This window comes from Theropithecus gelada, chromosome 13 (genome assembly GCF_003255815.1).
Source record: "Theropithecus gelada isolate Dixy chromosome 13, Tgel_1.0, whole genome shotgun sequence".
NCBI lineage: Eukaryota > Metazoa > Chordata > Mammalia > Primates > Cercopithecidae > Theropithecus > Theropithecus gelada.
The window spans coordinates 10,859,038-10,876,234 of record NC_037681.1 but is presented as its reverse complement, the minus strand read 5'-3'; positions in this window follow the sequence as shown (position 1 = coordinate 10,876,234).

Below are 17,197 nucleotides of genomic sequence, written 5' to 3'. Positions count from 1 at the left end.
GTGGGGAAATTGAAAGGACTTGTTTTGTTGGCAGTGATAATCACTGGATATGCAGCAACACGATATGAATGACTAAAGTCTACTCTGGGCTCTGCATTTTTGCCATCATCAGGAATTTTGATGAAAAACGAAAGCTGATCTGGAAAAACAATTTGTGCCAAAGCTTTATATAAATGATTGATTTCACTCAAATTCATAGTCAGTGGTATTTAATCAGTCCTTTTCATCGAGATGTTTGACAATTAGTCTTGGGCCAACTAAACATTCAATTGATTCAGATGTTAGGCTTTCATGAAACTGAAGCCGATTCTTTTAAACTGAGCAAATTCTAGCCAATGTCTTCCTCTCTAAAATTCTCCCAAAGATATTTATTTTAAGTTTCTCTCAATAGTGGGGCAGGATTGGCTAATTGAGGTACTTGGGCTTGTAAAGAAGCATTTATCCTCTGGAATTTTCTTCTATTCTCATAGAGTATCTAAATGCTTACGGCTCTTTTTCATGCTATGTAAAATATAACTTACTCCATATAAAAAGCAACAATATAAGGAATCAAAATGCTTGGTATAATCAACAGGAGCTGCTTCGATGTAAACTCTTAAAGGAGACAGGACTTCTCTTTGCAACCAAGTCTGATCTTGAGTTGGACAATGCAGGTCTGGGTGTGGTGAGGGGTGGGAGGACAGTTGGTGGAAGGAGAGCCCCTTGATGTGGACAAAATGCCTTAATGTTGAGATTATCCAGTGGCCTCAGCCATTTAATGAGGAGTCTTATTGCTTCTTATTAACGGAAATGAATGCTCTTACTTCTCCCAGTCAGGTTCCAGCATTGCTGTCTATATGCTATTCGAAGTATCTGAACCCTCCCAGATGCCAGTCTCTGTGGGTGTAAGACAGGAAATTCAAAGTGGGTTTGGCCCAAGTACAAAGACATGAACTGTAACAGAGAAAGCTCTGTGGGATGGCCCCTATTATCTTTATGCTGTTTCGAGCTAGGTGTTGAATGATGAGTAGCCTGGCTCTGTGGAAATTTTGGAGCATCAGGCCACTTTGTGTCTTAAGTGACAAAGTCCTAATTTAAGGACTAAAATTGAACTAATTTGAGCAACTGATTTAAGCAAGCAACTAATTTAATTCATTGGGAAGATCATGGGATATCTCAAACAGGATCAAGAAAGTCACGAGCAGGGCCCAACCAGGTCCCTAGGATGCCCATTCTCAACTTTCCACTTCCTCCATGACATCATCCTTCTCTCTTCCTGCAGACTGTGTTCTCCACAAGTTTCCACCAACAGGCCCTGGACTTTCCTTGCACAGCTTCAGCTACATTGAGCACCGCTGTCACTAGCATGGGTCTGAGTGTCCCCAGGAAGGGACTTGGATTAGCTGTGCACTCCTGGCTGGCTCCATGGAGGCTGAAGAGCAGGTTACCCAGGAGGGGAAGCACAGATTGGAAGAGAAGGGAGTCCCTGGTGGAAGCAGATAGGAAGGAGAGCACCAGTGGGCATGTGCAAGGCAGAAAAAACCCTGCAATGTACACGGCAAGATAGGCACTTAACTCACTCTGAGCCGATAATCCAATTGTGGTTGACCACAGGTTTTCTATGGTCTTTTAACCAATATCATTCTGACATGGTTGTCATTTAATGGTTTAAAACCAAAAAACAGCAAGCAATGTCCTAACCTACCTGTAGCTTTCCATTATACAACCATGGAAAGAGACAGAATTTGGTGGGTTTGGTTATATGGTTGTACATCATAGTCTAAAGCAAAGACATAGCAAAATGCATCATTAAAATAGACTACGCATTCGTTGAGGGCAGTGTGCATGTCTTGTTCATCTTGGATTCGCTAACAGTGCTTCGAACACACAAACACACTATAAGTGCATACTAAATTAAATTTGGGGGGAAAATGCTCCAGCAATATTGAGGCAGGAAATCAAAAGCAATGGCTACAGATGCAGTGTTCTTAGTAGAAATAGAAAGAAGCAGTTCAATGCTGGAATAAAGCCAGACTCAACAAAGCGCCACCATAATGTAACAGTATGGAGTTCATCATGCGGAGGGACCAGCGTGCCTCAGGCAGGCGGGAGCCTGATGGCATCTCTTTTAGGGGCTGACCATTGTGACTTTCCCAGGAGTCTGCAGCCGCCAGTGTGCCCAGAGGACTGGGCATCCTGTAGGAGGCCGGAATGTGTTTGAGGTTTGACTTGCTGTGCGGCTCCTGGAGTTTTATTGAGTTCCTTTGGTTTGAAGTCCTCATGACATTACATTAAACTGACATCATCACAAAAAGTTTTAAAACACGCTGAGATTACTGTAAAGGCAAGATGTTACTCTCATGGCAAAATTTTCCCTATCCTGGAAGCTAAAAGTGCCTCTTAACCTGTGTTGTCCAGCTTCACGTATTTTAAAAATACCACCATCAGTCCCAAAGCACGGATTTCTGCACTCTGCCGCAAGTCGCAACTGAGGCTTCCACCAGTGTGGCCACCCTGTTCTTGGTGCATTCCCATCTATATGGCCCACACAGGCCTGAGGCCTTAATTCATTCAGCAAAAACTTTTCCCTCCTGCTGTTTTCTTCCCCCGCTGCTTAGTACCCTCCTTTCTCTCCGGGGTCTTCTCAAACTCACCCCCGCCTCTCCTCCCTCTTGTCCTCTCTGTGTCTGCTTCTCAGGAGTCTGCCTCACAGATGGGCTCCCTGAGGGAGCCCCTGAGCCCAGGCACTGCCTAGCCCTGTGGTGGCGCTCTGATTAGAAAAGACTGCTGTTGGGCTCCTTATAGCTGCATAACGAACCGCTCAAACCAGTGGCTTGACAACAACTCATTATTTCTCACAATTTCTGTGAGTTGGGCAGTTCAGCTGCAGGACTGTGCAGCTGGTCACTCCTGGATTCAGTCAAAGCTAAGAAGGGGCTCTGAGGATCACAGGCTGGGTGGAGAGGGTTAGGCTTACTCCAGACAGCACTGTCAGCTGAGAGTGACATCAGCCCACTCTGGAGAAGAGCTTCCTTACAGTCACAGAGCAGTGCCACAGTGGGGATGGCTTCCTGTGGCGTGGTGAGTCCCTGACGTCAGGAGCGCACACGCTGGGGAGGGATGGCTGCTGCTCTGAGAAGCCTGAATGACATGGGTTCTAAGAACCCATTCCACTCACTCTCTGTCCCTTCAGGAGTTGGCACTCTTTTCTGTGAAATGGCCTCCCCACCAACTGTCAGCCCCTTGAATTGGCTTCGAGTTCCTCATGCCTTGCCTGGTACAAGTTGCTCAATATGCACTTGGGCAATGAATTGGTGGCCTTGCACATCCTCATTATCTCGATGGAGATTAAACAATGTAGATAAACACAAACTACCACGTTGCTCAGCCGTCATCCTCCCACAGACCTACTAAAGAGACAAGACAACGTGCCCACACAAAGACACAGATATAAATGTTTATAGCAGCTTTATTTGTAATGGCCCCCTAAAACGGACACAGCACACATGTACATAAATTCGTGAGTAGATACATCAATAAATGGCCTATGACGGGATGGGATAGTTCCCTTGACTGCTTTCACGGCGGGAAATGGAGTGTCTCATTTCACTCAGCCCGCTGAGTGCAGGAACCCAAGCAAATGAACTCTGCAACAGGCTGGGCCGGTCGCTCCTCTCCAGTGGGAGCAGGCTCTCTGCAGGCTCCGCAGCAGGGTCCAAGCATGTGACTACCAATGCTCTTTCAGCTCTGCCATCCGGGGACAGCCAAGTGCCAACCAGCTCAGTGGAGGGTTGGTGTGGCAGCCCCTGCCCTCTTGACACCCAGGTTCTTGTCTGGCATCCAGGAAGAATCAAGTCACATGATCTCTTTGAAAGATGATAAATGCGGAAGACTTTATTGACCCATGGGTGGCTGTCAGCGGAAAGGGAGGCTGGAAAGGGGATGGGAAGGTCTTTCCTTGACGACGGATCGGGCTCCTCTGGGAAGCCGCATCGTCTGAAGTCAGCCGCGTCTATCCGTAGTGTGGACCCTAACTTGCTTCTCTGCTTGCAGCTTAGCCGCTCAATCCTCGACACGCAGCCGCTTGTGTTGCTCTGCCAGCTGAAGTCTTTTATGGGCAAAGGATAGGGGTGGGACAGGCCAAAAAGGCAACATTTGGGTACTGTTTTCACTTAGGGCCACAGTTCCAAGCTTAAGGGTGGAGTTTAGCCGGGAGCCCAGCCCTACTGTATCAATACAATGGAATCATCAATAAAACTCCTCAATAAAGGAAACCCTCCTGATACAGCAACGCATGTTTGAAAACATTGTTCTAAGTGAAAGAAGCCAGATATGAAAAACTTCATTCTTATGATTCCATTCATATGAAATTCTGGAAAAGGCAAAACTATAGTTGGTAGAGAAAGTAAGACAGCAGTTGCCAGAGCCTGAGGGGATGGAGAAGGGAATCATTACAAAGGGAAGGGAGGAACATTTTGGGGTGACGGAGTGCCACGCTTGTGTGGTAGTTATGCAACTGCAGACATTTGTCAAAACTTGTTGAATGAAAGAATTTAAAGATGAGCGATTTATTGTACTTCAATGATACCTCAATAAAGTCACTAGGAAATGTGGATGTGATTAGACTCAGTTTTCAAGCTTGAGAAAGTTGGGAAAAGTCATGTTTAAGTAGCTCAGCAGACTGCATGCTGGGAAGTGGGGCCCCGATCAAGTCTCTCCTTAGGGCTGGGGTCCCTGGACTGTGTTTCCGGTGACTGTTACCCAGGGTCCATCACATGAAAGGAAGAAGGATGACGGCACCCACCCACAATGGCTGCAGGGGGATGGCCTGCGGCTGTGCCTTGGCACCTGTCATTCCTGCCTCGAGGCAGGAGCTTCCCCACTCCTCAGACCGTTAAAGTGAGACAAGACTAATGGAAGGACTCTGTGAGGGACACCTCTGTGACAAACCCCTCAACCACTGCACCTGGCGCCTCTCCAGCAACCAGGGCTACTCCACCCCTTCCTGCACCACCAGGCAACTCTCCGAGGATGAAACACACCAGTCAGGTGGTAAACAGTGACTCAGGACTGTACACCCAAAGCCAGAGGCTCTAACTAATGCGGTATGAAAAATGACTTAAAAATACCTGCCCCGCAGCACACTCAGGGGGAAACAGAGCATAGACTAAATCTCACAAAGGAAATACCTCAATTATTTAAAACTATTATGCTAATATGATACAAATGGCATTCTGACCACCAAACGGGAGAGAAATTCTGGAGCAGAATCTCAAGCCGAAGAGGCACGTTTTGGTAGAGGAATGACCTCACCCCACCCAGAATCATGAGTTTGAGATAATGAACTCTCTGTGTAAGGTATTTTGTAACCTGCCGGTCACTTTTATGAATCTTTATCATTCTTGTTTCTAATAATACTAACCTTGATTGATTTTGGTCCTTAAAATACCAGTTCTGCAATGAGAACACATGGACACAGGGAGGGGAACATCACACACTGGGGCCTGTCAGCGGGTGGGGGGCGAGGGGAGGGATAGCATTAGGAGAAATACCTAACGTAGATGACGGGTTGATGGGGTAGCAAACCACTGTGGCCCATGTATAGCTATGCAGCAAACCTGCACATTCTGCACATGTATCCCAGAGCTTAAAGTACAATAAGAAAAAAAAAAAAAGAATACCAGTTCTGAGACAGCTTTCAAACAGCTTGCAAAACCGAACTACAGTTGCCGCTGTGTGTCACATTAGAGTTTGTGTGCTGTTGCCCAACTAGACAGATAGCCTCCTGAGGGCTCAGATTCACCCTCATACCCTCCCAAGCACAGCACCCAGCACAGCTTGTCTTCTGGAAGAGGCAAAGATGGCTGGAGCAGAGGGTAAGAGCCCGGGACTGAAAGTCAGAAAACCTAGGCGCTGGTGCAGACTACTGACTGGTAATAGCATCCCCTGGCCCTCAGGTTCCTCATCTGTAAACGGACCCTCTATTCCTGCCCACTCTGCAGGACCCAGGGAGGTCAATTCTGGAAATCGTAAAGTACCATTTATACCAGAGGCTTTACCTAAGCAGGGGCAGCCATAGTACCTCATGGGTGCCTAGACAATTGTTGGATAAAATGCTGAATATAGATAAGGTTGCCTTTGCTGCTTTCTCCTTTCCGCAATGACTGGTGGCTGTGTTACTGTCACTACCTTATCAAACTTTCATTTAAACAAAGTGTCTTGGTGATATGATGCCTTAACAGAAGGACCGAATCTCTAATGCTGATGTGAACTTGCCGGGAGCTGGTTCAACTGCATGTTCACCGGAACCACAGGATCATTACACATTCACGCTTGCATATAAAGTTGCATTTACATTGGCAGACTTAAAATCCTGTGCACAATAGACATAAATATGTAAATAAGCAACATAAACAAAGCTAAATATGTTACAAAACAACACACAAAAAGAACTTTTTTTAAAAAAAATTTATTTATTATTATTATACTTTAAGTTGTAGGGTACATGTGCATAACGTGCAGGTTTGTTACATATGTATGTACATATGTGCCATGTTGCTGTGCTGCACCCATCAACTCGTCATTTACATCAGGTATAACTCCCAATGCAATCCCTCCCCCCTCCCCCCTCCCCATGATAGGCCCCGGTGTGTGATGTTCCCCTTCCTGAGTCCAAGTGATCTCATTGTTCAGTTCCCACCTATGAGTGAGAACATGCGGTGTTTGGTTTTCTGTTCTTGTGATAGTTTGCTAAGAATGATGGTTTCCAGCTGCATCCATATCCCTACAAAGGACATGAACTCATCCTTTTTTATGGCTGCATAGTATTCCATGGTGTATATGTGCCACATTTTCTTAATCCAATCTGTCACTGATGGACATTTGGGTTGATTCCAGGTCTTTGCTATTGTGAATAGTGCCGCAATAAACATACGTGTGCATGTGTCTTTATAGCAGCATAATTTATAATCCTTTGGGTATATACCCAGTAATGGGATGGCTGGGTCATATGGTACATCTAGTTCTAGATCCTTGAGGAATCGCCATACTGTTTTCCATAATGGTTGAACTAGTTTACAATCCCACCAACAGTGTAAAAGTGTTCCTATTTCTCCACATCCTCTCCAGCACCTGTTGTTTCCTGACTTTTTAATGATTGCCATTCTAACTGGTGTGAGATGGTATCTCATTGTGGTTTTGATTTGCATTTCTCTGATGGCCAGTGATGATGAGCATTTTTTCATGTGTCTGTTGGCTGTATGAATGTCTTCTTTTGAGAAATGTCTGTTCATATCCTTTGCCCACTTTTTGATGGGGTTGTTTGTTTTTTTCTTGTAAATTTGTTTGAGTTCTTTGTAGGTTCTGGATATTAGCCCTTTGTCAGATGAGTAGATTGCAAAAATTTTCTCCCATTCTGTAGGTTGCCTGTTCACTCTGATGGTATTTTCTTTTGCTGTGCAGAAGCTCTTTAGTTTAATTAGATCCCATTTGTCAATTTTGGCTTTTGCTGCTGTTGCTTTTGGTGTTTTAGACATGAAGTCTTTGCCCATGCCTATGTCCTGAATGGTACTACCTAGGTTTTCCTCTAGGATTTTTATGGTATTAGGTCTAACATTTAAGTCTCTAATCCATCTTGAATTAATTGTCGTATAAGGAGTAAGGAAAGGATCCAGTTTCAGCTTTCTACTTATGGCTAGCCAATTTTCCCAGCACCATTTATTAAATAGGGAATCCTTTCCCCATTTCTTGTTTCTCTCAGGTTTGTCAAAGATCAGATGGCTGTAGATGTGTGGTATTATTTCTGAGGACTCTGTTCTGTTCCATTGGTCTATATCTCTGTTTTGGTACCAGTACCATGCTGTTTTGGTTACTGTAGCCTTGTAGTATAGTTTGAAGTCAGGTAGTGTGATGCTTCCAGCTTTGTTCTTTTGACTTAGGATTGTCTTGGAGATGCGGGCTCTTTTTTGGTTCCATATGAACTTTAAAGCAGTTTTTTCCAATTCTGTGAAGAAACTCATTGGTAGCTTGATGGGGATGGCATTGAATCTATAAATTACCTTGGGCAGTATGGCCATTTTCACGATATTGATTCTTCCTATCCATGAGCATGGTATGTTCTTCCATTTGTTTGTGTCCTCTTTTATTTCACTGAGCAGTGGTTTGTAGTTCTCCTTGAAGAGGTCCTTTACATCCCTTGTAAGTTGGATTCCTAAGTATTTTATTCTCTTTGAAGCAATTGTGAATGCAAGTTCATTCCTGATTTGGCTCTCTGTTTGTCTGTTACTGGTGTATAAGAATGCTTGTGATTTTTGCACATTAATTTTGCATCCTGAGACTTTGCTGAAGTTGCTTATCAGCTTAAGGAGATTTTGGGCTGAGACAATGGGGTTTTCTAAATATACAATCATGTCATCTGCAAAGAGGGACAATTTGATTTCTTCTTTTCCTAACTGAATACCCTTGATTTCTTTCTCTTGCCTAATTGCCCTAGCCAGAACTTCCAACACTATGTTGAATAGGAGTGGTGAGAGAGGGCATCCCTGTCTTGTGCCAGTTTTCAAAGGGAATTTTTCCAGTTTTTGCCCATTCAGTATGATATTGGCTGTGGGTTTGTCATAAATAGCTCTTATTATTTTGAGGTACGTTCCATCAATACCGAATTTATTGAGCGTTTTTAGCATGAAGGGCTGTTGAATTTTGTCAAAAGCCTTTTCTGCATCTATTGAGATAATCATGTGGTTCTTGTCTTTGGTTCTGTTTATATGCTGGATTATGTTTATTGATTTGCGAATGTTGAACCAGCCTTGCATCCCAGGGATGAAGCCCACTTGATCATGGTGGATAAGCTTTTTGATGTGTTGCTGAATCCGGTTTGCCAGTATTTTATTGAGGATTTTTGCATCGATGTTCATCAGGGATATTGGTCTAAAATTCTCTTTTTTTGTTGTGTCTCTGCCAGGCTCTGGTATCAGGATGATGTTGGCCTCATAAAATGAGTTAGGGAGGATTCCCTCTTTTTCTATTGATTGGAATAGTTTCAGAAGGAATGGTACCAACTCCTCCTTGTACCTCTGGTAGAATTCAGCTGTGAATCCATCTGGTCCTGGACTTTTTTTGGTTGGTAGGCTATTAATTATTGCCTCAATTTCAGAGCCTGCTATTGGTCTATTCAGGGATTCAACTTCTTCCTGGTTTAGTCTTGGAAGAGTGTAAGTGTCCAGGAAATTATCCATTTCTTCTAGATTTTCCAGTTTATTTGCATAGAGGTGTTTATAGTATTCTCTGATGGTAGTTTGTATTTCTGTGGGGTCGGTGGTGATATCCCCTTTATCATTTTTAATTGCGTCGATTTGATTCTTCTCTCTTTTCTTCTTTATTAGTCTTGCTAGTGGTCTGTCAATTTTGTTGATCTTTTCAAAAAACCAACTCCTGGATTCATTGATTTTTTGGAGGGTTTTTTGTGTCTCTATCTCCTTCAGTTCTGCTCTGATCTTAGTTATTTCTTGCCTTCTGCTAGCTTTCGAATGTGTTTGCTCTTGCTTCTCTAGTTCTTTTAATTGCGATGTTAGAGTGTCAATTTTAGATCTTTCCTGCTTTCTCTTGTGGGCATTTAGTGCTATAAATTTCCCTCTACACACTGCTTTAAATGTGTCCCAGAGATTCTGGTATGTTGTATCTTTGTTCTCATTGGTTTCAAAGAACATCTTTATTTCTGCCTTCATTTCGTTATGTACCCAGTAGTCATTCAGGAGCAGGTTGTTCAGTTTCCATGTAGTTGAGTGGTTTTGATTGAGTTTCTTAGTCCTGAGTTCTAGTTTGATTGCACTGTGGTCTGAGAGACAGTTTGTTATAATTTCTGTTCTTGTACATTTGCTGAGGAGTGCTTTACTTCCAATTACGTGGTCAATTTTGGAGTAAGTACGATGTGGTGCTGAGAAGAATGTATATTCTGTTGATTTGGGGTGGAGAGTTCTATAGATGTCTATTAGGTCTGCTTGCTGCAGAGATGCGTTCAATTCCTGGATATCCTTGTTAACTTTCTGTCTTGTTGATCTGTCTAATGTTGACAGTGGAGTGTTGAAGTCTCCCATTATTATTGTATGGGAGTCTAAGTCTCTTTGTAAGTCTCTAAGGACTTGCTTTATGAATCTGGGTGCTCCTGTATTGGGTGCATATATATTTAGGATAGTTAGCTCTTCCTGTTGAATTGATCCCTTTACCATTATGTAATGGCCTTCTTTGTCTCTTTCGATCTTTGATGGTTTAAAGTCTGTTTTATCAGAGACTAGTATTGCAACCCCCGCTTTTTTTTGTTCTCCATTTGCTTGGTAAATCTTCCTCCATCCCTTTATTTTGAGCCTATGTATGTCTCTGCGTGTGAGATGGGTCTCCTGAATACAGCAGACTGATGGGTCTTGACTCTTTATCCAGTTTGCCAGTCTGTGTCTTTTAATTGGAGCATTTAGTCCATTTACATTTAAGGTTAAGATTGTTATGTGTGAACTTGATCCTGCCATTATGATATTAACTGGTTATTTTGCTCGTTAGTTGATGCAGTTTCTTCCTAGCCTCGATGGTCTTTACATTTTGGCATGTTTTTGCAATGGCTGGTACCGGTTGTTCCGTTCCATGTTTAGTGCTTCCTTCAGGGTCTCTTGTAAGGCAGGCCTAGTGGTGACAAAATCTCTAAGCATTTGCTTATCTGTAAAGGATTTTATTTCTCCTTCACTTATGAAACTTAGTTTGGCTGGATATGAAATTCTGGGTTTAAAATTCTTTTCTTTAAGAATGTTGAATATTGGCCCCCACTCTCTTCTGGCTTGTAGAGTTTCTGCCAAGAGATCTGCTGTTAGTCTGATGGGCTTCCCTTTGTGGGTAACCCGACCTTTCTCTCTGGCTGCCCTTAAGATTTTTTCCTTCATTTCAACTTTGGTGAATCTGGCAATTATGTGTCTTGGAGTTGCTCTTCTCGAGGAGTATCTTTGTGGCGTTCTCTGTATTTCCTGGATTTGAATGTTGGCCTGCCCTACTAGGTTGGGGAAGCTCTCCTGGATGATATCCTGAAGAGTGTTTTCCAACTTGGTTCTATTTTCCCCCTCACTTTGAGGCACCCCAATCAGACATAGATTTGGTCTTTTTACATAATCCCATACTTCTTGCAGGCTTTGTTCATTTCTTTTTCTTCTTTTTTCTTTTGGTTTCTCTTCTCGCTTCATTTCATTCATTTGATCCTCAATCGCTGATACTCTTTCTTCCAGTTGATCGAGTCGGTTACTGAAGCTTGTGCATTTGTCACGTATTTCTCGTGTCATGGTTTTCATCTCTTTCATTTCGTTTATGACCTTCTCTGCATTAATTACTCTAGCCATCAATTCTTCCACTTTTTTTTCAAGATTTTTAGTTTCTTTGCGCTGGGTACGTAATTCCTCCTTTAGCTCTGAGAAATTTGATGGACTGAAGCCTTCTTCTCTCATCTCGTCAAAGTCATTCTCCGTCCAGCTTTGATCCGTTGCTGGCGATGAGCTGCGCTCCTTTGCCGGGGGAGATGCGCTCTTATTTTTTGAATTTCCAGCTTTTCTGCCCTGCTTTTTTCCCCATCTTTGTGGTTTTATCTGCCTCTGGTTCTTTGATGATGGTGATGTACTGATGGGGTTTTGGTGTAGGTGTCCTTCCTGTTTGATAGTTTTCCTTCTAACAGTCAGGACCCTCAGCTGTAGGTCTCTTGGAGATTGCTTGAGGTCCACTCCAGACCCTGTTTGCCTGGGTATCAGCAGCAGAGGCTGCAGAAGACAGAATATTTCTGAACAGCGAGTGTACCTGTCTGATTCTTGCTTTGGAAGCTTCCTCTCAGGGGTGTACTCCACCCTGTGAGGTGTGGGGTGTCAGACTGCCCCTAGTGGCGGATGTCTCCCAGTTAGGCTACTCAGGGGTCAGGGACCCGCTTGAGCAGGCAGTCTGTCCCTTCTCAGATCTCAACCTCCGTGTTGGGAGATCCACTGCTCTCTTCAAAGCTGTCAGACAGAGTCGTTTGCGTCTGCAGAGGTTTCTGCTGCTTTTTTGTTGTTGTTGTTGTTGTTGTGTAGCTGTGCCCTGTCCCCAGAGGTGGAGTCTACAGAGACAGGCAGGTTTCCTTGAGCTGCTGTGAGCTCCACCCAGTTGGAGCTTCCCAGCAGCTTTGTTTACCTACTTAAGCCTCAGCAATGGCGGGCGCCCCTCCCCCAGCCTCGCTGCTGCCTTGCCGGTAGATCACAGACTGCTGTGCTAGCAATGAGGGAGGCTCCGTGGGCGTGGGACCCTCCCGGCCAGGTGTGGGATATGATCTCCTGGTGTGCCTGTTTGCTTAAAGCGCAGTATTGGGGTGGGAGTTACCCGATTTTCCAGGTGTTGTGTGTCTCAGTTCCCCTGGCTAGGAAAAGGGATTCCCTTCCCCCTCGCGCTTCCCAGGTGAGGCAATGCCTCGCCCTGCTTTAGCTCTCGCTGGTCGGGCTGCAGCAGCTGACCAGCACCGATCGTCCGGCACTCCCCAGTGAGATGAACCCAGTACCTCAGTTGAAAATGCAGAAATCACCAGTCTTCTGTGTCGCTCGCGCTGGGAGTTGGAGACTGGAGCTGTTCCTATTCGGCCATCTTGCTCCGCCCCCAAGAACATTTTTTAAAAGAATGAAAAACAAAAGCTGTCTAGTGGGTAGCTCTGTGGCTTGTTGTGGGTGTAGTCTACACTTAGTTGGAGAACTGGCTCTAATGACTTGGCCCTGCACAGAGCTGAGAAGGGCCCCAGCAATGATTCTCCAAGACCGTCAGGAGCAGTGTGTCTACGAGAACTCTTTCCCACTACTTGGGGGATTGAAGATACCTGTCAAAGCTGAAGGGACTGGTTTGGTCATTTGACAGACAAGAAATTACTTAGCTGACCCCTGTGGGGTCTTTTTTTCTCTGCCTGCTCCCCTGGTGCCAGGTTGCAGGCTGATCTTGCCCGGTTCCTGGCTAATCAGACTGCAGGCTGGTGAATCATGGGACCCATCTTTGACAGCAGGCATCTGGCTTTTGGTCTTGGGTGTCCAAAGGCTGATGCCCACCACCCATGGAGCTATAAGCTCCTGTCGTGAACCTATGATTTGTGTCCAGTTGGTTGAGTGCTGCTCTGAGTTTTAGATGAAGGAGTCCACCGTGGGCCTCTACCCCACAAGGCAAAGGAAATCAGGAAATGTATGTGGGAAGTGTCTTAATGAGGCAATCTGTGCCACTCTTCAATCATGCCTGGCTGGATAATGTCTTCCTAGTCTCATCACATTTTCAGTACCTTTTTAGTTAAAATGCTGAAACTTAAAGTTTGAAAGAGACTAGAAACTGGCCTCATTCAATGTGTTAATCTGTTTGAATAGTGTCATCTCATTTGACCAGAGGACCCTTACAGATGCGGTGGCCATTTATCTCACAACTTCTTTGGCTCTGTCCAGGTCCCCTGGCTGGTAATTTATGTTCATACTCACTCATGGGCCACCCCTCCCCATGAGGTCCTGGGCACAGTCACTCAGGGGCCATGTCTACCCGTGGGGTCCTGGGCACCTCTTTGCCAATCCCTCTCACAGAACCCTTCTGTGAACTACAGCCTTACATAATAAGAACTTTGTGCTTCTCAATATTTTATTTTAGACTGAAAGGAAACTTTCCCCCTTTCCCTGACTTTGGCTTCAGTTAGTTATTTCAAATGGCAAATGGCACAAGTTATTAAAATTCCAACATGGAAAGTTGCTTAATAAACAGGAAAGGAGTGTTGAGGACCCACCACTGAGCATGAATGCTAACCCTGTGGTTGCTGGCCCGTTGTTTAGGCAGGTTTCGGGCTGGCCTTGGGCAGGGCTCTCCCTCTGTAGTGGACCTTCCTTGTCACTGTTCCTGGCTGCTGCTGTGAGCTGTTGTTATATGTACCACATACTTTCCTAATATCAAACTTAAGAAAACAAAAGCAGGGTCATATGAAACAACCTCATTTATATATGATCTGTGTAATCATAGATCCACTTTTAGATGACATTTATTCCCTCATCAGCTAAATACAGGGTGTTTGGTTCTATGAGGTAATTCAAAAAGAGAACAAACAAATTGAGGAGCCAAAACATTAAAATCCAAGGGAGAAAAGAGAAATACGACACCCAAATACATCTAAGGTAGAATAGGAGAACATTCAGGGGAGCAGAAGGTTTTTGGGCCAGGACCACACTTTCTTTTGAAAAAGAAAGAAACAAAATGTGGTCCTGGCCAAAATGGAGAAGCAGGGAGGTAGAATCAGAGCTTGGCCTTGAAAGGTGGGTAAATGTGGCAGACGAAGGATGTGCACAAATCCTCCTAAGAAATAGAATCTATACCCCTCCTCCTGAATGCCTGTAGGTTTTGTGAACTGCTTTGACCAATAGAACACAATGGCATTGATTTGTGTCAATCACCAGGCCAAGACCTAAAGATACTGGCAGCTTCCTCTTCCTGTCTTTTGGAATATCTGATCTTGGAATACTCTCTCTGGCATCCTAAGCCATCATGCTGGAGAGGCCACATATAGGCACTTTAGTTGACAATCTCAGCTGAGTCAAGCCTTCCAGCCATCCTGCCCAAGGTGCCACACAGGTGAGCGGAGCTATCTGGGACTCTCAAGTCCAGCCCATCTGCCAGCTGAGTATCATTGATGATCTCCATCAATACCACATGGAGCAGAAGAACCGCAGACTTGAGCCCTTCTTAAATTCCTAATCTCCAGGATTGTGAGCATAATAAAATGGTGGTTGTTCTCTAAGCCTCTAAATCTGGGGTCAATTTTGAAGCAGTGATTGGTAACCGGAACAGTAGGGTTTTGAGTAACAGAGATAAGGGCCCAAAGGCATCCCAGAGACTGGGAATGTTGTAGGTAAAGCTATGAACCTATGAAGATGCAGATAATAGATACACGTATTTTGAGTTTTGGGGAGATTAGGAAAACTATAGGAAGCATAAGAAAAGAAAATCACTGCTGTACATGTTTAAGGGCTAAATAGAGAGTCTGAAGGTCTCTGTATATGTTATGTATTCTTACATATGTATAGTTAATGAAGTGCCACTAAGAGTCTATATTTTAAGTTTTTATTATAAAAATGTATAAAGATGTACAAACAGAGAACAGCGTAATAATCCCCTGTTGTCTCAGTCTGTTTGGGCTGCTATAACAAAATACCATGACCAGGTGCCTTATAAACAACAGAAAAGGATTTCCCACAATTGTGGAGACTGGAAATCCAAGATGGAGGCACCAGCAGATTTGGTGTCTGGTGGGGGCTCACTTCCTGGTTCATAGATGGCGCCTTCTCACTGTGTTCTCACATGTTGGAAGGAAAGAGGGAGCTCACTAGGGGACCCTTTTTAAAGGGTACTAATCCCATTCATGAAGGCTCTGCCCTCATGACCCTATCACCTCCTAAAGACCCCACCTCTAATACCATTACCTTGGGGGCACGGGTTTCAACAGATAAATTTTGGGAGGACAGAAACATTCAGACCATAGCTCCCGAACATGTAATAATTGGGAGTCAAGGACTGTGTAAGTGATTTCCTGGCAAAAGAATGATCTCTGTTTGCCAATCTTTCTCCTGAACTATTTTTTTTTTTTTTTTTTTTTGAGACGGAGTCTCGCTTTGTCGCCCAGGCTGGAGTGCAGTGGCCGGATCTCAGCTCACTGCAAGCTCCACCTCCCGGGTTCACGCCATTCTCCGGCCTCAGCCTCCCGAGTAGCTGGGACTACAGGCGCCCGCCACCTCGCCCGGCTAGTTTTTTTTTTTTTTTTTTTTGTATTTCTTAATAGAGACGGGGTTTCACCGTGTTAGCCAGGATGGTCTCGATCTCCTGACCTCGTGATCCGCCCGTCTCGGCCTCCCAAAGTGCTGGGATTACAGGCTTGAGCCACCGCACCCGGCCTCTCCTGAACTATTTTAAGTGAAATCCCATCCCTTGTATCATTTTACCCATAAATACTTCAGTATATAGTTCTAACAGACAGGGCTTTAAAATTGCAAATACAATACCATTTTCACACCTAAAACATTTAGCAATGTTAAAATGAAGCCCACTCGGCTGTCGAATCTCTCTTACTGCTGGCTCCTCGGAAGCAGAGTCAAGCTGGACACGACCCTGCTGTGGTTGGTCCCTCTGAGGCCTTTCATAATCAAAGGCAGCTCCGTCTTAGATGTTCCCCACTTTCCCCAGTGTGCATTCGGCTCATGGCACACTCACAGGATGGTGGCACTTCCTACAGTCCTCTATCCGCTATGGCCAGGTATCTGTGAACTGGAAGCCACAGAGGGAGGACCACTGAGGCCCCTCAGGCACGTGGAGGAAGGGGATGCTGTGTCTGGACTGTGTTTGAGAAGGTCAGTCTGACAATGTGTGACAACGATATATGGAATGGATTGGGGTCATCCACAATGAGAGCTCCTGGCCAAGGGAAGGAGGAGCAGAGAGGTATAAGAGCACTGGGTGGGGAGCTCAGAGGCCAGAGGGAGTTTGGTACTGAAAAAAATTTCTAACATTTGTTGAGTGCTTACTGTGTACCAGGCTCTGTGCGTGTGATCCCTTACCCCAGTGTGACAGATAATATTGCCCCCATATTACCTGTGGCCTAGAGAGGACAGGTGATCTAATTACACAGTTTGTGCATAATGCAGAAAGAACTGGAACCCAAAGCCCGTGTCCTTAGCTACTGCCACATGGCAGAAACGAAGGCCCTGGGGTTCATTTGGTATATGGTATATCAAGGGAGAGAAAATGTGTATTATTAAACTGAGTGAGGCCGGGGAGAGACTTTGGGAAGCTGGTGAGTTTCAGTGGAGAGCTGAATGAGCTGAGTTATTCAAAGTGCAGTCTGAGGACCACTGATATCAGCATCCTCTAGGAGCCAATAAAAACAAAATGGAGACATCTGGGCCCCACCCAAGACCTACAAAATTCCAGGGATGTGATCCAGCAATCCGCACTAACAAGTCCCTTGGGATTTTCAGACTAAGTTTGAGAAACACTGGAATGAAAAATCAGACCAGACTTAGCAGAGGGAGAAAGGAGGGTCTTGTACATGAAAGGGATGACAAATTTAAGTGACTGGTAAGAAAAGGACCTTTGATAGTGTCTCGAATGTAGTTAGCATTTTGTAAGTGCTACAAACCGAATTTTTGTGTCTCCCCTAAATTCATACATTAAATCC